Source organism: Myotis davidii, unplaced genomic scaffold (assembly GCF_000327345.1).
Source record: "Myotis davidii unplaced genomic scaffold, ASM32734v1 scaffold279, whole genome shotgun sequence".
In the NCBI taxonomy this organism is placed as follows: domain Eukaryota; kingdom Metazoa; phylum Chordata; class Mammalia; order Chiroptera; family Vespertilionidae; genus Myotis; species Myotis davidii.
In genome coordinates this window covers 404,385-427,344 of record NW_006291009.1, presented here as the reverse complement: position 1 = coordinate 427,344, position 22,960 = coordinate 404,385, and the positions used below count along the sequence as shown (strand labels likewise).

Here is a 22,960-nt window from a genome sequence, read left to right as displayed (position 1 = left end):
AGAGATTTACAATACATAGTAATACATCAACAGCCCTCAAAAGTGTTTCCCAAATTGATTTCAACCTTTTAAATCCTCTTTTTATCTTTGGCATAATTTAATGTTCCACAGTGGACTATAGCATCCCATGGAACACACTGGCTAATATATGACACATGTTACTCTCTCCCTATTTTTCAAAAATAAAAAGCAAGATTTAGCAGGTACTTTTCTTCAAATCCATGCTTTATTAAGAGGATGGCCCATAAAAGTTTACCAGCTAACCTAACTCTCTTTTTAAAAAGAAAACCACTCATATTTCATCCTATTATACTATTTTGCTTATAGTCTTCAAAGCTGTTTCTACTTATGTTTCCAAACTCATATGTTTTAAAAACCCTGTTTTGGATATTTCTGTGTGTTAATTAGTAGCATCTGCTCCTGTGTCATAAAACAAAGTGATCCCGTCCCACACTGATTGCCCAAATTGCAGGTTAAGTCCTGGCAGCCTAGCGGTGCAGCTATTACTACTGTTTGGTATTTTTAAATGGCAAAAAATACCGTTCATGATGCATCTCATGGTTTTCTAAAACACAGTCGCTTTTTGTAACAGAAGGATTTACAAATGGCAGTGGATTTTGTTGTATTTTAATGATATTTTCTTTCCAGTCCTTTGGTTTCCATTGGTTGTGGGCACAATGCTAACAGTTAAAGTAATAGTATTCCACAGAGTGAAGAGCATGCTCCTGACTGCTACATGCTGGGCTTTCCCCTCCTACAAAATAGGGTGATAGAACAACCAGCAAGTTCCGTTCTGACCAAAATGCCATTCTAAATCTGTCTCGAGGTAGAAGTGAGGAGATCATTTCTTTCGCTTTCTGTGCTACATGTGTCTGGCAAAGAGTGGGAAAGTCTTGATTTGTTATAAGAATTAAAGGGATGATAGCCATCGTACTGTGTATAGTTCAAGAGCTTTTTTTATGTTTTGGCCTTGCCAGTTCCTACTTAAAAACTTAATATTGTTTAAATCCTTAGTGACTTTCTATTGCAACTTTGCTGCTGCTTCTGCTTATAACTGTTCAGAAAATTATCACAGAAATGCTTATAAAATTTTCCCTTATCACTTAAAAAATTCAAGGAGAAATTTCTGTGGCTGTCTTCTTCAATATCTTGTTTTTTTAAAAAACCATTGAGTAATTTTAGGGAGAACTCTTTACATGTGCCAAAGGACACTCAGCCTTGTAGGAATACCTATTGGAGCATTTGCAGACTGCACTGGAGATTCTCTCAGAGTTAAATTAGCCAGATTAACCAGCCTGAAATTAAAGAACCAGGCTTTTACTCTTCACACAGCAAGAGACCACCTTCCCATCTTTTTTTTTTAAAATATATTTTGTATTGATTTCAGAGAGGAAGGGAGTGGGAGGGAGAAATAGAAACACAATGATTAGAGAGAATCATGGATTGGCTGCCTCCTGCATGCCCCACGCTGGGGATTGAACCCACAACCCAAGCATGTGCCCTTGACCCAGAATCGAACTGTGACCTCCTGGTTCATAGGTCGACGCTCAATCACTGGAGCCATGCAGGTCAAGCTCCTTTCCAACTTTTGTGACAACTGGATATAGATGGTGGTATTTTTGGGAAATCAAAAATAGAAGAATTGTAGAGCTCTGTGGCTGGTTAAGAAGTGGGGAGAAGATGCACATGGACCATTGTTCGGATAAACTAGCGAAGGGAGCACTTTCTGCAGCAAAAGCTTGTTTATACAGTGACTCTCAGTGTTCAGACTCAGTCTCTGTAATGCTCCAGGTCCCCGATTACATTTCTTTTCTCCTCTCTAGACGTTTGGTCTTATCTCTATTTATAACTTCACCTGGCAAACAGGAATGGGAGGGCAAAGGAGAGGAAAGGCAAGCAGTTTGTTTGGTTGGTGATTAGCAGACTACTGAAAAGTTTGCTGAAGAAGGGAAGTGTATTAAACCTCTGCTTAAAATGAGGTGTGCAGAATTTTCAGTGGCTTTCTTTAGTTTAAAATCGTCTCATTCTTGTGGGACTATGTGTAATTGAGGGTCAGCTATAAATCACAAAATAAATCACTTCCAACTCCTTCACCTCGACAGGGATAAGAATGGAAAATCTTGTCATTGAGACGGTCCTTTTTTCTCCCTTTCTCCTCTACAAATAGTATAAGCCTCTGGGCATCAGACTTTGGCAGCCAGTGGAGGGCCCTGAGCTAATAATGGAGCTGTTCTGCTTCTCCAAGTTAGATTTTGCTCTACTTGGTGAAAAGAATATCATCCCAAAATGAATTTCTTTCTTTAGGGCAAAAACAAAACAGAAAAAGAGAGAGAGAGAGTTTTCGATACCATGAAAAAGTGTTGTGCTTCTGGTAAACTTTTCCAACCAACACCACATTCCATTCTGTTCAACAACATTATGTCCAGTAAGAGTCAATGGGCATGAGCGATTAAACCCAGAGTCTACTCAAGGCACAAATTAACTTGCTGTGTGACTTTAAGAGGTCCATCAGCCTCTCTGGGCCAGCAGCTTTATTTGCAGAAGAATTTTGAACTAGATGACAAAGACCCTTCCTTAGAATACCAAGATACAGACCTGGTAACATATAGGAGAAAGGCAACAATTTATTTTTAGTAAAACAAGATCGATAGCAGCCAGTAACTGGCAGTGGGCTTGCTTAAAATCCTCCTCTTCTCTCCAAATTCTGTTTTTACCAAAACTGTAACTAAAGACAGTTTTTCATGCTTTGAACTTCCTGGCTTATGTTGATTCGTATCAATATGTTACTTTTACACTTTTGAGTGGGAGCTGATTACATTTCATGGAAAGTGCTCAGAAAAGGAATACAATCGTTACAACCCCACATTCAGTGAGAATTGATAGAATCGAGACAAGAAAAAAAAAGACTGTCCTTGTCAGGCAGTCACTCCTCCAGCTGGACTGAAAATATAATCGTCTTATTCTCCACTCACTTGTTTAAACATTAACCAAGAGCAGCTTTCTCCTCCTCCTCCAAAGTTTTTAGTGTCTCCATGAACTTAACCACAGTTATATACAACCCCCCAAAGTCCTTTTCAAACATGTCGCGTATTCTGTAAAGCAGTAGCTTCAGCAGTCTTTCAAGGAACTGATTTTGCATACAGCAGCCTAGAGAGGCATAAAAGTATACCAGCTCTACAGCTAGGTTGTTTGATGATGAGGTCTTGGTGATTGCCTAGGGACCTCTGGAAATGCATAGAGTGTAGACTTATGGTAGGAAGCAATCAGGTAGTTAGAGAACTGGGGGACAGCCAATGGACTTTCAGAATAGCTGAGGAAGAGCTCACCAAAGGCTGAAAAAGGATGCAAACATCTTTTGAAGACTGTTTCCAAGAGCTCAAATGGGCATTGTCAAAAAACAAACAGTGGGGTGGATTTGGCTAAGCATCTGGAGCTAGAACAACGCCCTGTGACAAGTGAGCGTTTTTAAAACTCTCAGGCAGAAGCGAACTTTTCAGAGCGACCTTGTCACACACAGTTCGAAGGCGTAGGCTTTGCCAGCTGCTCTGAGTGGGGTGAAGAGGCATGCATATTTTAACTGTTCATTTCATATTCAGTGTGTTAAGTAAATGCTGCTTTCCAACTTGGGTGGAGAAGGTCTTTATCAAGATTTATCAAGAGTCAGAATAAAAACACTAATTTCTTGTTTGCAATGGAACATTTCTTCTCTTTTATACTTTATTTGTTTTGTTCAATCCCATTAGCCCTTTATTTAAAAATATTCATAGTTGTTCACTCAGTCTGAGTTTAATGGGCAGAATCAGGTGGATTTTAATTTAAAACAAAACTCTCTCCACTTTCTACTCTTGAGAAACTGCATTTCAGTATCTTTAATTATTTAAACATAAGAAATCCTTCTTTATTCACTTATTTCAATTAATAAACTTGAAATTTGCAGGCACATTCCCACTGGTGTATATTATAATTTTTAGTACCTACCCAGAGAGCAGGAGTCTGCTTTGTTTCTTCTTTTCTGCACCCCGTGCCCCATCCAGTATTTTAGGTACCATATGTAGATCAGTTGCACGATGGCTTCATTCTGGTAATTAATATGCTTGTTCGAGGTTATAAAATATACATATGACAAAAGCCAGGGATTTCCCCCTGAATATCAACTGACTGCTTCAAGTGACATTCTCATTCTGAGTTGGTGTTTTGTTTTGTCTTACTGCAGCATATTGGAGCAAAATGAGAGAGTTTATTTTGAGACCTCCAAATTAGTGCTGCTACGGACCATGAGCAAGAGAGAAAGCGTGGACTTCAGCCTGCACGAATGGTCTTGAAACACAAGTGGTTTTGGGTAAGTCATCCGAAAGACTTGGCCTTAAATTTCATCAGTCACCATTTATTTGGTGTCCCAGGACATCTTATTCAAGTGCATGGCTATTTCTCTACAGCCCAAGCCACAGGATGTTTGTGAAAGCTTTGTTCTATTGAAGGAAAGTGATGAAATTTACTTAGTTGTGTTTGTTTCTCCTATGTGCAGAATAATAGGATCTGAGTAGAATGCATTTGTCATTAGAAAAAGATGGGAGGGAGGGTAAATTGTGATTTGCGGGTGTACACACACACACACACACACACACACACCCCAAACTACATTTCCAGATACTTCATTTTAGCTGAGAGCATAAGGCAGTGGTTCCCAATGTGGGGCACATTCCCCATGGGGTGGGCACTTCATATTATTATTTTTAAAAACGATTTCTTAGTGATTTCTTCTTCAGAACTTCAACTGTCCTTTCGTTCTTTTATTTTTCTCTTTCATGGATGCCATGTTCTTTGGACGCTTGTTTAGACCAAATTAATGACCTTTTAGGCGTCCTTCACGTGAATAGGAGTTCACTTTTTGAATAATAAGAATTATATGTCACAGAGGGAGCATCAGGTCTTTAGAGATGCTTAGGTGGGGCATGGCCAAAAAAGGTTGAGAAGCACTGGCATAAGGTATTCATCATACAAGAGACCTCAGGTTCAATTTGGTAGCAAGTTTGTGACCCTGTAATGAAGTGCTGGGATGGGCAAAGATGAGAAGCATTGGGAGTTTCCAAGTCCTGTTCAATGAATGTTTATGAGCACCTTTTAACTAAACACGGTACCCTGAATGACAGTCTTGGTTTGGAGTGAAGTTTAAACACTCTGAACTATAAATAAACAATTTCAAACCACATACCAAAATAATGTGGACTTCCAAGAAAGCTTTGTCAGCCTAGCTCATTGTATTTTTTGGAAACGGAGTCCCTAGGTGGAAGCCCAATTCTGCCCACCAATTTTGGTGACCTCGGACAACTAACTCATCCTCTTGGAGTGAGTCACCTTAAAAACAGGAGGACATGCCTCCGGGATCACCACAGTCTTACGCAAATTTAAAATTCAACAGTCCCCCCCAGTGAAGTTAGTTAAATGATTATACTGCTTGATTGGTAGTTGCTCAACAGAATTTACTGTGTACCCCTAGTGCCGTGGTCGGCAAATCGCGGCTCGCGAGCCGTATGCGGCTCTTTGGCCCCTTCAGTGTGGCTCTTCCACAAAATACCACATGCGGGCATGCACGTACAGTGCGATTGAAACTTCGTGGCCCATGTGCAGAAGTCGGTATTTTGTGGAAGAGTCGGTATTTTGTGGAAGAGCCACACTCAAGGGGCCAAAGAGCCACATGTGGCTCGCGAGCCACGGTTTGCCGAGCTGAAGTTTGCCGACCACTGCCCTAGTGGGTCCTCTCTGCAGAGGGGCTCTAAGATCAACCCATGTGGAGGAAAGGGTCAGGGGTGGGCCCCCCTGCCTTTGGCTCCGATCTTGTGAGCCAGCCCTTTGGTCAAGCAGGCCTTGCACGGACTGTGGTTAATAATTTTTCCTTGCAGCACAGTGTTAAATGAATATAATATTTGAATACATGAGATAGGCTTGTGTTGAATGACTGTCCCTTCTGGTTGGGGATCTGTTTCCTTCTGTGTTTGCTTTCACCGTGTTATGGGTGACATGCCAGTCCTTGCACCTCGTAGAGCCCCAAACCTTGAGCCATAGAGCCCCAACCCTTGTTTTACATTGATGGCTCAGTTGTCACTTGTTAGCAAGTGGCTGTCTGCCTCAGGGCGGTACATTATTTGGGTTTCATAACGGCATTTTTTTCTCTTACATACGTTAAATTATGAAGTGCAGGAAACCACATGAATGCGACAGAATAAAATGCAAACTGTGTCATCTGGAAATGCCAGTTTTATGATTCTCCTGGTGACACTGCCCTCCCTGCAATCAACATCGGAAGCTTCTCTACCTGTTCAGCAGTGTCTTCTATCCCAGGCCAGCTTCATTTAGGCCGCAGTGTAGCCACCGTGGCAGGCTGAATCAGAAGGTTTGCTTAAGATGATTGCATGGGGCTGTCCCTCTCCAAGTTCTGCCTGACCACTAAGCCCGACTCTTGTTCATAGAGTCTTTCCTGAATGCTCACAGCTTCACTGCCCACCCTTCGTTGTGAACTCCTAGATCATGGAGAGCTCGAATCATAAAAGAATGTGTGTTAAATAAGGAAAGAGGTTGTGATGTATTGGCTTTATGTCCATTTTTGTTCTTATATCGAAAGAAACTCCATTACTTTTGAAGTTTGGAAAATTAGTACATTTAGGTATACTAATTGAGAATATTCATTCTTGTATACATAAAATTATAGCATTAAAACTGAATCAGTTTATATGGTATTGACATTAAAACACTAAGTATTGTTAATCTCTATGAGATCCATTTCTGTGTCAGAAATATTTGTAATTAATAATATATTTTTGGCTGAAAATTAAAAAAAAAAAAAGAATGTGTGGCTCTGCCTTGCTCTTGGGTGGTTGTCATCACTCCATCCGGTTGCAGACTGCTTGAGGGCAGGAGTCAGATCGTAGCCCAGTGTTTCTCCAAAGCAGTCCAGCTCCAGGGCCTCCTGATAGAATCACCTGGCTGTGTGTATTAAAGTTGCAGATTCAGCAGCACCAGGCTTGAGGAGTCAGAATTGCTGGAGATATTGAGCCCAAGAAACTCACCGCGGATATCTCTCCTGCACACTGAGGTTTGCTAACGGCTGAGTCTGCTTCTTCACCCTCTTCTTTGCCTTCTCACCAGCAGCATTGGGCCCAGGTCTCAGCTCATCGTAGCTGCCCAGGAATATTTGCTTGTTGATCTGAGCATCATCAAACCATGATGGTTGCATTCACTCTTTCATGGCCTCGCCTTTCAGGATGTGGAATCAGCATATTCTCTGAACCCTTAAAACCCCCAGTTTATCTACATGTGTAGTGTTCCCCCCCAGGCCCAGGGCTCTTTTATGTCCCTTTCTCTTCAACCTCTGACCCTGGCTGTCCTTAGTAATAGTGTTACCCCCTGCCTGCGGCGATACAGCAGGAAAAGCAGATCCAGGGAGTTCATCTGGAGTGAGGGGGTAGCAGAGACCTGAGGATGACGGTGCTGTGGTACCCAGAAGCCTTATCCTTGGCTCCCAAAGCCACACTTGCTGCCCTTGGCAGGTTATTTTGAATGAGATTTCTTTCAGCTGTTAGGGCTCGCCAGTGGTAAGCTTTGGTGGCCAGAGAGCAATCCCATTGCTGAAAGGGATAAAGTTAAGCTGCAGTGGACACACATCAAAGCGCCCATGGTGGCAGCAGCCGATTCAGGATTCAAATCGATGTTAGCAGACTGCGGGGGCGTCTCTTGGCCCCAGCAAGGGCAAGCCTGGCCTTGGGTGATGCTAAATAGATTTGCAGGGTGTCCTTGCTCTGAATGCCCTTGCTGGTGGCTGCAGCCCTCGTAGTAGATATGACAGTTCAAGTGGAAAACCAAACAGAAGAACTCAGAAGCCCAGCCAGCCTATAAAGGAACAAGTGGGGGTAATCTGGAAATTTAACAGCTGTTAAGGTAACCACAACCCAGTGCATTCAGTCATTTTCTGCAACTTTTCTTTGGCTCTTGCCACTTCATAGTTTTCCTTAGAGAGGCCGTGCGGATCCTGAACTGAGTGTGTGTTAAAAGGCGCACTCATGCACAGTGACTGTAATGCATCCTCTTCTGGGTCTGCACCAGTTTTGACGATGGGAGACAGCGGAAAGGTGTAACCCAGTGGATCTGGAACTGGCTTTTTCTCATGTTCTCAGCGAAGGGAAGGAAAAATAGCAGGTTCCCAAAGCAGTGTTAAAGGCAAAAGAGGCTTTTTAATATGTGCTTTATGGAGACCTGGCTAGATTTTCCTCTGCACAGCTTCCTCCAGCTGGGTGGTGGGGAGAGGGCCGCTTTTGTGACGCAGGAGGCGGATGCACAGTCTGTCGGCTATGGAAGGGAGATGTACAGTTGTTGATGTATGTGTCTTTGAGCCTTTGTTGGAGGCTTCCAGGTAGAGGAGTAACGAGGAACAAAATTAAAGAAGTGATAAAGCACATGATTTTAGCAGAATACCAGATGCTGGCTGGAATTGCTGTTTGGAGGCCTTTATCCACGCATGGGATATTTCCTTAGCAGTAGCCATCTGCACTTGGCAAAGAGAAGAATTGGTTCTAAAGAGCATTTGCCTGGTGAGAAACTCTGTCACTTGTCCTGCTGACCATGACACCCCCTTGAGCACTGCAGGATTTCCAATGGTCACCTAAACCCGGGGAGCTGCTTTCGCAAGGCAGGTACAAGTAATTAAAGAGCCAGGCCTGTGTCTTCCCGGAAGACCATCCTTAGAAAGCTCTTTAATGCTTTCCAGCTTAGGGGAGTCAGATACCCATCACGTACCTGAGCCTGCGTTCCGTAGGGCATACCCAGCATACGCCTTCTGTGAAATGTGCCATAACTCACTCTTCTTGCTGATGCTATCACGAGCTAATTGCATCAGTCCTTCAGAGGAGCCCTGTGGTTTGGTCTAACTGTGAGTAAAACCACACCGCTTCAGGAAATGCAGTGCATTGTCTTACAAGAGGCATCATCAAAACAGATGTTGATTTACTTGGAAGATACCTTTCCTTGGTGACAGTTTGAGAGCTTTGAAGGGAGGTGTTTGATGTGCATCAAAATAAGTTAGAATTAAACTGCCACGCTGGCACACTGTTGGAGTGAAAACTGAAAGAAACTCACCAGTGTTTGCTCCCGAACACACTCTCCCCTAAGGCATCATCATGCCATGACATCATTGTCAACTGCTCTGCCTACGATCATGGCTCTCTCTTTCTCTTCTGAGTTAAGATCATTGGTTTCCAACTTCCTCCAAATGCCTTCAATTGGATGTCATATAGGTGCCTCCAACGTGAGGCTAAACCTACACTGTCCCTTTCCCGGTTCCTTGTTTAGAGAGACAAGATCAGCCAGTCATTGGTGCTGGACACCATCTTCTCTTCCTGTGTAGTTCATCCCTTGACCACATGCTATAGTTTTACCTGTTAAATATTCTACTCACTCTTCTTCCGCCCCCTTGCCGTTGTTCTGTTTCAGGCCATTAGAATCACGTGCCTGGACTACTGCAGCCACTTCCAAAGGAAGCCACTTGCTTTAAGTCATTCCTATGTTCCATTCATCCCACTATGTTGAGAATTATTTTCCTAAAGAAAGGGGTGGTTGAATTATTCCCATTCCTGAAAAACCTTGATAGCATGTGGAAGTATGGAAAAGTGTTTCTAGTACACTGTTAAGTATAAAACTCATACTTCAAAATTGTATATACAGGGGCTCCCCCAAAAATGTATACATACATTAAATATAATTATAAAGGCAGTGTTTATTAAAATACATTTTATTTTCATTTAGCAGCTATCAGCTGTTAAAGTCTATATGCATTTTTTTGGATGACACCCTGTATATATGGAATACAAAGTAATAATGAAAATGTATGTCTGTCAACAAAGACTAGAAGTAAAGCAAAAATGAAGATGTTCATAGTATTAGAGTGGTTAGTACTTTTTTTTTAAAAAAAAATATATACTCCTTTGGTAATTTTCCATAAGTAATGAATGAATAGGATGAAGTGCAAGGAAAAATTAAAAGGATTTTGTTAATTTCCCTTTCCTAGAAGGTAAAATGTGACCTTCATTGCATAGCATTCAAGACCCTGAGGAATTCATTATCAACTTACCATTTAAATCTCATTGCCCATCCTTCCCATCTCTCCACACAACACATTTTTCCTTTCTAAACATACTATATATTTTAATAACCATGCTTTTCTTCATGTTGATTCTTCTGCATGAACTTGTCTCTCTCTACAAGGCGACTTTCTCATTCATTAAGGTCTAATGAAAATGTTCCTCTCCCTGTGTTAGCACTATGCGTTGATATTTTTTTGTTTATGTAGATATTTTTCTGGCTGGTTCATGCAGATAGTGATTGCTTTATTTTAAACCCTGAATTGCTAGTATTAAGCCAGTTTCTGCACCTAACGTATCTTAATAAATATTTATGGATGATGAGAAAAAAAGAAAGAACTAATCCAGAAATATACAAGTAATTCTTCAGGTAAGATTTACATTTTTTTTTTTTCAGATAAACTCAGTGCTAATTACCATGTTGTAAAAATTACAAAAAGTAGAGGTTTTTTGATTGAGCAATTCTTACAAAAGTAGTTGCATTCAGCATCAGGCCAATGCAACTAAACTTCAAAAGTGATTCTTTAGTATTTGGAAATTCTGTCTTCAGCTTCTTAGCCACATTTGTGAAGTTACTAGAAATTGCTTTTTAAACTGTTTTGTGTCATGAAAAACCCTATCAGCCAAATCAGAAATCCGAAGAGAGGACACATCCAGAGCTGGCAGCATGACATGAATATGTGATATTTTTTTCTTAAGCAAATTAAAAAGCCAAGACTGGATAACATTAAAGGATTGATGTAACTTTTTCAATTATGAAAGGCTATTCTACTCTAGGAATATACTTGTTACTTTTTTTTTTCATTTCTAAGAATTCTATTTAGTTAAAATAGCAAAGGAGAAAAAATATCTTGGCTTAAATAAAATGAAAAGTCATCTCCAAAATTAATTTGGCATCATCAAAAGATTTTTTTGAAAGGGAGGAGTAGGATGCTTTATAATATCACATGATAAGAAGCTACTAAAAAAAAAAATCATCATTTGCACTTGTGAGCTAGGAATTCAGAATGGGATTTTATAGTGATTAATGTGTGAGGCAGGCTATACATCTTTTTAGGTAATATTTTGACATTAAATATCATTTACTACTATATATTTTCTTATTCTTATATATATATTTTCCCATTAATATTTTAGTTAGAATCAGTAAGTTGGAAGAGAATTTCAATTTGAGATTTGCCAATTTTTTTGCATGATATTTTTACCCGGTTTTTCGTTTTCTTGCCTATAAAATTATGAAAAAAGTTGAACCACTGTTAGGTTAACAAATTAACAACATGTATTGATTGGTACTGTCTTGGAAACATTATAGACCACATCACTTTTCAGCATTTCATACAGTTGATCTTTGTTTTGCACAGTGAAGAACCTTTGCGGAATTTCTTAATTTTTTCTGTCCTGAGCATTGCATGCATTTGAAAGCCTGACCCTTTGACTATTTAGAACAGTGGTTCTCAACCTTGGCTGCACACTAGAATCACCTGGGAATCTTTTTAAAATCCTGATTTCTGGGCCTCATCCTCCGGAAATTCTGTTTCTTTGTTATGGGGTGGGGCCACAATATTAATAACAAAGAAAGAATTTCTGGAGGATGAGGCCCAGAAATCAGGATTTTAAAAAGATTTCCAGGTGATTCTAATGTGCAGCCAAGGTTGAGAACCACTGGTTTAGAAGATCTGACAAGAAATCTACCATGGCTCAGGTGAATGAGTGCAGACTCACAGTTCACCTTTAGTTATTCTCTGCTGCACCATCTATGGGGCTGCAAACTTTTCCACTTACTGCTGTTCATTTACCAAGAGGTACTGGCTGTCGAATTGCTCTTTCGTGAGAGCCAGTACGTGAAAGCATCCTAAATATCTAGTGACAAAAACCCAAGAAGGCGATGGACTATTGCAGTTTTCATTACAGCTTCAGCTGCTTCTCGATGTAGTAGGTGCTTATCTTCAGCTGCCCTCTGCAGACCACGTGTATAGGTCCGTGGAGTGAGATTGTGGCTGTAGTCTGGCTAAGGTTGTCTAGGGTGGGTTAGCACAAGCAGAAGTAAGCATAGGAACTCCAATTAGGAAGGCTGCAAAGGAGAAGACAACTCTTTGTGACACTTTAAGGATATACATCCAGAATAGAATACCTTGATGAATTTCAAAGTTTCAAAATCCAGCCCTTAGAAAATTGTTTACAGTCATCGTTGATTTTTCTAGTAGCACATAATAGATCGCTATGTAATGCTTTGGGGAAACAATATAATGCCGTGCTTAAGAGCATAAGTTCCTGAGGCAAACTTCCTGGGTTTGGATACAAATCTGCCACTTCATAGTATCTGACATTTAGTAGTTGTGCAATGTTGAGCAAGTTACCTAACCACTTTGGGTCTCAGTTTATCCACCCATGAAATGGGAAAAGTAAGATAGCCTCTATCAGAGTTGTCAAAACTAAAAGAGTTAAGGCATGTAAAGCTTTTAAAGAAGTGTTAGCTGTTATTATCATGTCACTTTCATAGTATTCACTTAGACACTTAGTTCATAATACAATTTTCCAGTCGTGACTGTATTCTTAGTGGCTTCCTTCAAATTGAATTTATGATTTTTTACTCAGGGAAGGTGAAACATGATTGAATTCAACTAGGGAAGGTGGGAACACACAGGAGTGAGCTGTTTGGTCTAGTTAGGGCAGGGGTCCTCAAACTTTTTAAACAGGGGGCCAGTTCACTGTCCCTCAGACCGTAGGAGGGCCGGACTATAGTTTAAAAAAAAAACTATGAACAAATTCCTATGCACACTGCACATATCTTATTTTGAAGTAAAAAAACAAAATGGGAACAAATACAATATTTGTATTTGCATGTGGCCCGCGGGCGGTAGTTTGAGGACCCCTGAGTTAGGGAGTGGCGAGCACGTGGAGGAGGTATTTTGAACTAGACTTTAACTTTGGTTAGGATCGCAAAGGCCAGAGATGGGAGCAAGGTGTCCTAGGCGAGAGGGTGAGTGAACAATGGTGAGAAGGGAGAGGGCAGTATGTGATTGAGGAACGCTGGGGACCGGTTTGGGACAAGTAGAAGTTTTGTGAGGTGGAGTATTGGGTGATTGGGAGAAAAGGCAGGTCAATTTGCTAATTTTATGATAAAAATCAATATGGCCCTGGCCAGGTAGCTCAGTTGGTTAGAGCAAGCATGTCAAACTCAAAGGCTAAAATGGGCCAAATAAACAAGGTTCAAGGTTAAGTGGGCCACAAAAAAAAAAAGCTTCAATTTTCATAGAAAAGTAGGTTTACTTCAATAGAGACATACTGAATACAAAGGGCTGAAATAAGTAATTATTAACATAAAATAGAACATTTCAATAAAAATTAATATTTTTCTTGTACATTACCTTACCAGACATTGAATAACTGCACAAATTAAGTGTAACGCAAATAAGCCTATTTTTTTTGTTCTCTGAAAGTGAAATATTTCCTTTTGTGCACATTAAACAAGTCAGTCCAACACTGATCACCTGGGAATCTTTTTAAAATCCTGATTTCTGGGCCTCATCCTCCGGAAATTCTGTTTCTTTGTTATGGGGTGGGGCCACAACATTAGTGACAAAGAAACAGAAGTTCTGGAGGATGAGGCCCAGATCAGGATTTTAAAAAGATTCCCAGGTGATTCTAATGTGCAGCCAAGGTTGAGAACCACTGTTGTAGAGGTTGATGGGAAAGAAATTGTTTTCAGCTGTCCTCATGACCAGCATCCTCAATGACCTGCTGGCAGGTGGCCCCTCTAGGAGCCCATCAAGTTAGCCATTTATAGGAGCCCGGCGTCCTGTGGTGGGCGGGCACGCAGATTGAATTTGCTCTTGGCAGTGAAATGGAGTTCGGGAGTGAGTACTTTGCGAGAACCCTAGATGTGTAAGGTGGGTACTTTGATTGAAACCAAGTTTGTTATACTGAAAACACTCAGCAACAGGCAGAGCAGCTTCTGCTTACAGGTGCTGAGTGGAATTTGGAATGACACTTAGTGAAAGGGGAACTTTAATTCAACTCTCAAAGGTTGTCACCAGTGAACCTAAAAGCACATATTACGTAAATTCATCGAAATCTGCATTTATTAACCTGACAAATTTTGAAGTGGTTATCTGCTCTATGACATTGATCCGCATAAGATTCTCCAAAATATCAGAGGGGGGAATTTGGACTCTTAAACGTTTAGCGCCTGTGCTGGTTCCTGTTTCCAGAGGCTTGGCCCCCCTGCCGTGGTACCCCCTTTGCAGGAATGGCCGCGGTACCCACTTTGCAGGAATGGCTGTGGTGCCCTCTGTTTTCCTGGTGAGCGTCCACATTGGTCTCACCCTTCCTTTACCAGCACTGCCCTCATCCATTTGGGAGAGTCAGTGAGCCAACAGCAGTCTGTCTTGGGGACCCAGCTACCAATCCAGCACCGCACTTTGAAAGTGTCCTTAACATGATTTTTCAGTGTATACAAATACCTATCTATCTTCTAGTACCTGTCTATCTATAATTGTGGTAAATCTATAATGTAAAAATTACCCATTTAACCATTGTTAAGTTATAAATCATTGCATACATTCACAGTATTGTGTAACCATTTCCACAATCCATTTCCAGAGCTTTTTCGTATTCCCAAATGGAAACTCTGTACCCGTGAAACACCAATACCTCGTTCCTCCCACTCCCCAGCTCCTAGTAATCTCTGCTTTCTACCTCGATGAGTTTGCCTTGTCTAGGTAGCACACATACCTAGAATCATACAATATTAGTCCTTTTGTGTTTGGCCCATACTTCTAACACAGTGTTTCAAGTATACGTGTTGTGTGTGTGTGTGTGTAAATTTATTTTTCAATACATCATATCAATATTATCAATAAGATATAATATGCATTCAAATTTAAGAAACTAGGTTCTATATGAATATGGGCAAACAGGATATAGAAAATTTTCCTCATAGTAAGTGAAGAAAATAACCCTTGGAAGACAAAATCCAGACTCCTGCTGGGGAGTTTGCCCTTCCTCCTCACAGCCTGTTGGCCCTCACTGTGGTTTTGGCCCCTGTTCGGACTGCGTCCCTGGCAGGATTTCTGTGAGCAGGCTTGCATTTCTGTAACGCCTCCCGGAAGAGCTCAGAAATGTGTAGGGACCATCTCTTGACTCAGTTCTGTTTGACTCTTCTTCCCATTGATTTTTTTAAGTTACTCATTCAGTCTCCCTGCCTGTGTCCAGCAACGGGCAGAGACGCGATGGCTGCCGGTGAATCACAGCCCCCCACTTGCGGCGACGCCATGCAAAGCAGGAGCATGCCCTTCTGCACAGGAGCAGAGGCATTGTAGCTTAAACTGCAGCGTGGAATTGTAGTCGAGGTGAGCATAATTCTCCCGGTTACATCTTACAGAGCCACAGTTGAAATAGGGAGTTGGTGCATTGGCGTGAACGTGTTCTTTTTAGATTTCTGTCCTAGCAGTTGCCAGGCTGGTCCAGGCTGCACTTCACAAGCACCCCAGACATCGCGAACCTAAGAAAGCAGGCCCAGGAGGGTCTAATCTCCTGAAAGTTAATGGAACAGTAATGACTTTCTGCTGTGCTAAGGCTGAGATTTGGCTCAAATCCCAGAAGCCTGTGATTCTCAAATCTTCTCTCACGGTACATATTTTTCTTCTGGCAAAGGCTCCCTGGATTGATTTAAAGTTGAGGTGCTTAGAGGGCTTACTCCCTTCTCATTTTCTCTCGCCGTAATGAAGATGGACTGGGGTGCTTCCCCCGTGTTGGATTTCCAGCGTGGGGCCGGTCAGAACACTCTTGTAAGTGGCCCTTTTTCCAGCTTTGACTGAGCCCAAACAGCTCATTGATTTCTTTTAAAAAAATATATATTTTATTGATTTTTTTTACAGAGAGGAAGGGAGAGGGATAGAGAGTTAGAAACATCGATGAGAGAGAAACATCAATCAGCTGCCTCCTGCACACTCCCCACTGAGGATGTGCCCGCAACCAAGGTACATGGCCTTGACCGGAATCAAACCTGGGACCTTTCAGTCTGCAGGCCGATGCTCCATCCACTGAGCCAAACCGGCTAGGGCGTGCAGCTCATTGATTTCAAGGGCGCGTTGCTAGGCCACTCAGCACTGCCCATCCCCACCTCATCTACATTTCTTTATAAGCGCTGAGGGTAGTAGCACTATGACACTGATCTGAGGTACTCTCTTAGGAAACTGAGATGGTTTCCACAGGCTAGGCAGCACTGTCTAATAAATTTCTGGGGATGACATGTTTTCCTGATGAGGTAGTCAAGACACACACTGGAATAGCCCCTCTAAACAGAACATGGAAACATTTCTATTTAGCCATTTGAACTCAGCAAAACAGTGTACCATGGTATTTATGATACACTAGAGGCCTGATGCACAAAATTCGTGCAAGAGTGGGCCTTCCTTCCCCAGGCTGCCAGTACTGGCTTCCCTCTGGCACCCAGGACCTGGACTTCCCTTGCAGAGGAAGGCCCCGCCCACCCGCTGCAGCCTGCTGGTTGGTGGCCTGGGCCTCCCTCTTTGGGGAGATTGTGGAGCTCCCCAATTGATTCCCCCACTGGCCAGTGGCCTGGGCTTCCCTCTGCGGGGCGATCATGGGGCAATGGCCCGGCCCCCAACCAATTGCATCGCACCCACCTTGGCTGGCCTGGCACCAGTGGGTGTCATAGCATGGTTATCTGGATAGTCGTTCAGCTGTTCGGCTGTTCAGTTGATTTGTATATTACGCTTTTATTATGTAGGATATGCTTGGCATTAAAAAGGGCTGTAAAGAAATATGCAGGTCATGGCCCTTTAGGGGTGTCCCCACCCTCGAGGTGCATGCATACATGTGAATGTGTTATGGACCAGGCACACTGGTCTCCAAGCTGGTGACACTTCAGCTTCCAAGCCTCTGACTCGCACAGGCCCCTTCTAAGGCCTGGTATCTAATTATGTTGATAATTTTGTGAACTTTTAAAGAGCCGCCCTCATACTCATTAGACTGGATTCACGCCTTGTTAGGAAATCCTATGCATATGTTAATGGAATATAGTTATTTGTCCTTCATACCAGTATGTGAAATTTCCCCAAATCTGCCAGCCACAAAACAGTAAAATTAAGAGGGTGTGCAGAGCCTTTTGTATCTTCCCCAGTTGTTTCTAAGGAAGTTTATATCTTGGGCATTTACTAAATAGTAATATGTTTAACTGGTGGTTACTACATCCTCAATTTCCCAAAGCAATGACTAACAATTATGATTCACATATTCCTGGGGAGCCCCTTCCCCCGACTGCCCTTTGCCTGGAGTGGTGAACTGCATGTCAGTTTCTTAGGAGTTGAGGAAATTGAACTATATAGCTTCTTGTCTTGTACTCATGCCACCTAAAGAAAACGTTAATTTATTGGCTACTGTGTGAAACGTTTTTTCCTAGCTTCACTTGGTTGTTTTCTCTGCTAAGAAGTCACTTGTTATAGGTAACTTTGATTTGAGAAGTAGCTGTTTTTAGTGCCCTAAATTAGTTTCTTCTTCCTTTTCCAAGAGTTTTTTTTATGATGCCCACCATGTTGTTAGGTGTAAAAGCTAATTTAGTTTAGATTATTTTTTTAATGCATCTGGTATGGTATTCAAGCTATGACATTTCCTGTTGAAATAGCACTGCTCTGGCCTGAAAGGAAAAGACCCCAAGAAAATATAACCCATTTTTTTAAAAAAAAACAACGGAATAAACTGTTCGTCTGTTTTGAAGGTTTTAAAATAACTCACAGCATTTATTAGCCATTTGACTTATTAGTAAAAAATCTTAGGGAGGTGTGTTGTCCAAGACTATTAAGGTGAGTGACAGTGGGTGTGGGCTGGATCTGTATGGCGCAGTGCAAGGGACCACAGAGTAGAAAACAGCCCCGTATATGCTGTCCTACCTGAAAGGGGGAAGTCTGTCCAGTGGCCTGCTTGGCAACAAAACTTTCGTTGATGACTTAGCAGCCACAGTGAAGGGGTGAGGTGGGCAGAATCCAGCCGGCGGGATGATGTGGAGTTGGGGGAGGAGAGTGGTCCCACAATCTAGGTTTCAGTTCGTGGTCTGTCCCTAATTTTGTGACCTTTGGAAAGTTACCAGTCTTTCTGGAACAGTTTTCTCCTGTATAAGAGGGCAGTAGCCTGGATAACCCTTGGAAGTTCCCTTCGCCTGGGACATTCTGTATCTGAGGATTGACAGAGGTCAGACTTAATGGGAAATGAAAACGGTAAGAATAGAAGCGGAACAGGTAGAAGGGAGGTAGCCATGTGGACAGTGGTCTAGATTCTAGACCTTTCGGACCTCACGGACCACCGGTTGGCGACCTCTGGTCTAGAAAGCAAGTGGAAATATCCCCAGTATGAATTCAGTCGCATGTCTCTCTCCATAGGCAGGTGACTTCTGTTTGAGAAGTGAGCATGGCCGGAGGTGAAGGGTGAGCTCTGGGGTAACTTACTTGCACCTGGAAAACACCTTTCAAGGACCTGTGCTCCGCTTGCCTGGCCTGTGCTCCTGACCTTCCTCAGCACAGAGGCTTAGCTTTGTATTTGTGCCCAGTCCTGTGCTGGCTTCGATGCCTCCTCCCCGGACACCTTCTCACCGATGCCCTGGGAGATGCTCCTGGGCCCCACTAGGTTTTCTTTCTCATTCTGAGCCCTGTTGAGGTTCACCTCTTTGCAGAATCAGATGAATTTATTTATCTTAGCACTGTCCCACTTCAAGAATCAGATACTTTTGCATTTCTTTTTGCCAGAACTCACACATATAAATGAGCTTTTGTAATCAGCAGGGTAGGTTGACACTGAAATACCAGAGTCCTTGCCAGTTTGCTACTTAGTTGCTCAGTTAACACTGAATTCTGTCACTGTTCTAGTTTCTGTGTAAGAATAGCTCCTCCTCTTTAGAATTTAGTTACCAAGTGGGAGAGACCAGTGCAAACGGAAGCACCAGGAACACAGTAATAGAAATATTAGTAATGCTATTGAAAGCAATAGACATTTCTGAGTGCTTACTGTGTACCAGGAATGTGCTGATAGGCACTTTACATGCACTAATTGTGTGTGTCCACACACATACAAATATATTAAAAATAAATTCAGTTTTCAAAAAAACTCTGTGAGATAGGGATGGTTATTATCCACCTTCTGCAGATGAAGAAACAGGCCCATAAAGGAGAGGCACACTTTAGGCATGAGTAGGAATAACTAACATGGAGAAATAGATGTTAGTGCTAGGTAAGCGCTAGGTCTATCGTTGTATGGACACCAGAACTACATGGGGTTAGTTTAGATGGGATAAAAGGGTTTAAACCCTGTTTTGCAATAAGAAAGAGCCATGATTGTGTGATGTGGGGGACAAAGGGCATTTCAAGCAGGAGATGATTGCTCGTTGGGATGGAAGGTAAACAAGTTGGACCACAAATAGGTTTGCTCCGTTGGAGTGAAGATCATCCCTCTGAGTGATGGCAGCTGGGTAATCAGATTCCAATGAGTGAGGAGCTATTTTGTTAGCGGTAGTGGAGTCATCGCCATCATCAGTTGTAGGTTAGCACCTTAGAAAATGACTCCAGAGTATAGACATGTTTCCAACAGAAATGTGTTAGTCTGCAAAGCAAACAAGGTGCAAGCATTAATTTCTTGCCCTTCTGAGATTTCTCCTGAGTTCTCTTTGTCACATGACATGAGCTTCACACACTGGCTTTGAGCTGTCACCATCTTTACTTCAGTTTCCATTAATTAGCCCTTAGTCTTAGGTCTGTATTCACTCGAAGCAGCTAAGAACTTATTCGCTCCACCCCGCCCTGGACCGCGTGGGATAGTTGTCTATTCCAGCATGTCTGCCTTGCCCTGGCAGCCACATTATACACTCTATAAAGGCAGGTGCGTCTCAGGGAGGGGAATGTAGTAGCATCTGTTGGGGAACACACATGCAGCAGCAGCCCTTTAAGGGCTCCAGATGGTAGACATCGGGTAAGAGATTAAAACCTGGGCAAGGACTGAAAGCAAACTGGGGAGACCTGGATTTGTGGGTGCTTGGGGAAAAGACATGAAGTATATAATAGGTCATATTTGTTTCAAGGGGTTTTTTCTCCAAAACTGGAAAAGGGGAAAAAAACCCAAACATTGGGAGGGATTTCCTCAGGCTTGTCAATGGCTGGTTTGTGTGTCTAATTAAATACATAATTACTTTGTTTGTAATCCTTGTTTGGAAAAGATTTATGGCAGTGCCCTAAATCCCTCAATCTATCAAACAAGAAAATCTTATGAAGTAACCAAGTTAGCAAGCTATATGTGCCTCTTTTTAAATGTTTCTTTTTAACGAGATAAGTATATAATCAACAAGAGAGTAATGTAGTTACATTTCTCATCTGTTTTTCACTTTAAAAAATGTTCTTTTCCTTTAGACTTCAAATTGCTTAGCAATTTCACATGTTCTTGTTTCTGTAGAGGTTGGCGTTTGTAAAAACTCTAGTGCTGATATGGTAACGCTTGCTTATTTTCTGTTTTTTTTTTTTTCCTTCTTCTTAAAGCCACTCCTATTTAAGAAAAGCTTTGGAGTGCTATGAACACAACACGCAGGGGCAGGAGGGGCACCTCTGACTGTGGGACCCTTACTGCCTACCCAGGCCCGAGTTACCTGGTCATGTTCTGCCTTGTTGCATGGCTCCTAGGAGCTGAAGTGGTTCAGACATTAACAAAACTCTTGCCCGTAGGAATTTGAATCTGAGCTTTGGAGAGCAAAGACTTAGTATCTTCTCCTGCCCACAGCCTCAATGAAAGGCATAGTGATACTAGCATTTTCCTCCTCTCTCATTCCATCCAGCTCTCGTGTGTGTTGCCGTATGAAGTCCTCAGAACTCTGTGTGGCAGTATTGACAGATGAGCAGACTTTGTAGGGTCACCCTCAGGGAGGGTGACCCAACTGTAGGGCCACTCGGCGCCTGTCTCACTGCTCCAGCCTGTGGAATATGGGCCGGCAGCTGGGGATCATGTGGGGAGATAGTGAGAGAAAGAACAGCAAACAGGGGACAGTGGCCGTGCACACAGTCCACTCCTCGTTGGCAAACAGTGGAAAAGAAGAGAACTTTACCCTGTGCCGCCTCCTTAGTAGGAGCATCACCTGTACCCTCCCATGAAACCTTGTAATAACCCCAGGAGATGAGCATTGTTGCATTTTGTTTTACGAATGATGCAGGACAAAGGTTAAATAAGAGTAACAGCTCCCATGTCTTAGAATATGGAAGGATTCTAAACCAGCTCTGTCTGACAGTAAAGGTAGACTATTTTCAAGCACGAGTGGGTTATGTTTGAGCTTCTCTTCCTCTTTCCTTGTGATGCTTGGTTTTTAGTGATTTCATGGCAAATTGAATAAATCCCTGAAAGGATGTATAGGGGAAATGGAGGTATCTGACACAAAGCTGTTATCACTTAGCCATTCTAATGAAGGATTGTGGCTATGAGAGTTTCACAATCACTTGGGAATTTCAGAACACTGGATTTAATAATTGAGAACTAAAGCAGGGAGAGTCCTATGGAAATGTGGGTCATGAAACCAAAAATCTGAATGAGGAGCGGTGAGGAGGAATCCAGTCGACTTAGATTGACAGAATGTCCGGTGAGACCTGTGGGGTAGATGTGGGGCAGATGGCGGGACTGGGATGGTTTAGCTTTGGAGTGAGAATGGGGTTTTGATTTGTGGCACCTGGCTGATTTTAATGCTTTGCACTTAACAGCTGACCAGAGCGTAGCACCATATCTAAAGTGCTTGGTGGCAAATATGGTGCCATTGAGTGGGAGCAGATAGTGAGCTTTTCTAACGGGGTGGTCAGTCTTGAAGCATGTCAAACTCAAAGGCTAACATGGGCCTCATTTATTTGGCTTGCGTTAGCCTTTGAGTTTGAAATTCTTGCTGTGGACCCTCTGGAGCAGCTGTCACCAACCTTTCAGACCTCACAGACCACCAGTGGTCCGCAGGCCACTGGTTGGCAACCACTGCTCTGGAGCACTATGATCATGATGAGGCTAGAGTTTGGACCATCTGGTATTCACAACTGTGGGAAGAAGCATGGGCATGGGGTCAGAGAGACAAGAATTCAAATCTGGGCCCCATCATTTGTTAACTGTGGGCCTGGGCAAGGTGCATCCTCTGAATGATAAATGGGGATAATCATGCTTCATGGGACTGCTGCACATGGCACAGTCAGCACAGTGCCTGGCACACAAAAGTACCTAATCGTTGTCGTTATTATCTAAGAGAATATGTTATTATCTAAGAGCATCTAAGAGCGTAGGTGGTCTTTTGTATCATGCTTGTGAAAGCTCTGGTATACCAATGAAAGGGCCCCTTAATTTAGTGAGAGAAATCCTTGAAATTTCTGCTACAGCAAAAATGCAAATTGCTACTGGATACATTTCTGGCAGACACAGAAACCATTTACATAATGAAATCTCTCTGATATTATTTCTATTAATAACCACACTTCAAAGTATCAATCTGACCATTTTGTATTTAGACTCATTCTCTCTATGAACAGATTCCATTTACTGCAATGCCTCCTTCATTTCTTCTGACAAGTGTCATTATCTCTTTACGTCATATTATAGTGTTCATGATTTTACAAACGTTTCAAATGTTAGTTTACTCCCCAGGGAGCTCATGTTTAAAAATGCTCTGGTAAGCATGGTACTTAGAGAACTAGGTTCTCTGTACCTTTATGCGCCTACATCATCATTTGCAGTGAAGCGGTTGCTTCTGTTAGCATTTTCCTAACTGATCCCCTGTGATCAACCCACTAAATACTTCAGCATCTTCGTTCACCCATTTG

General features: G+C 42.2%; 1 protein-coding gene across 1 annotated transcript in view; it reads left to right on the top strand.

The window, feature by feature from the left end:
* ATXN1 (ataxin 1) overlaps nucleotides 1-22,960 on the top strand; it is a 403,348-nt gene that overhangs the window by 92,053 nt on the left and 288,335 nt on the right. The window contains exon 3 of the mRNA XM_006764076.2: nucleotides 4,214-4,339. The gene's annotated coding sequence lies outside the window, so the exon portion shown is untranslated. The remainder of the gene's footprint in view (nucleotides 1-4,213; nucleotides 4,340-22,960) is intronic.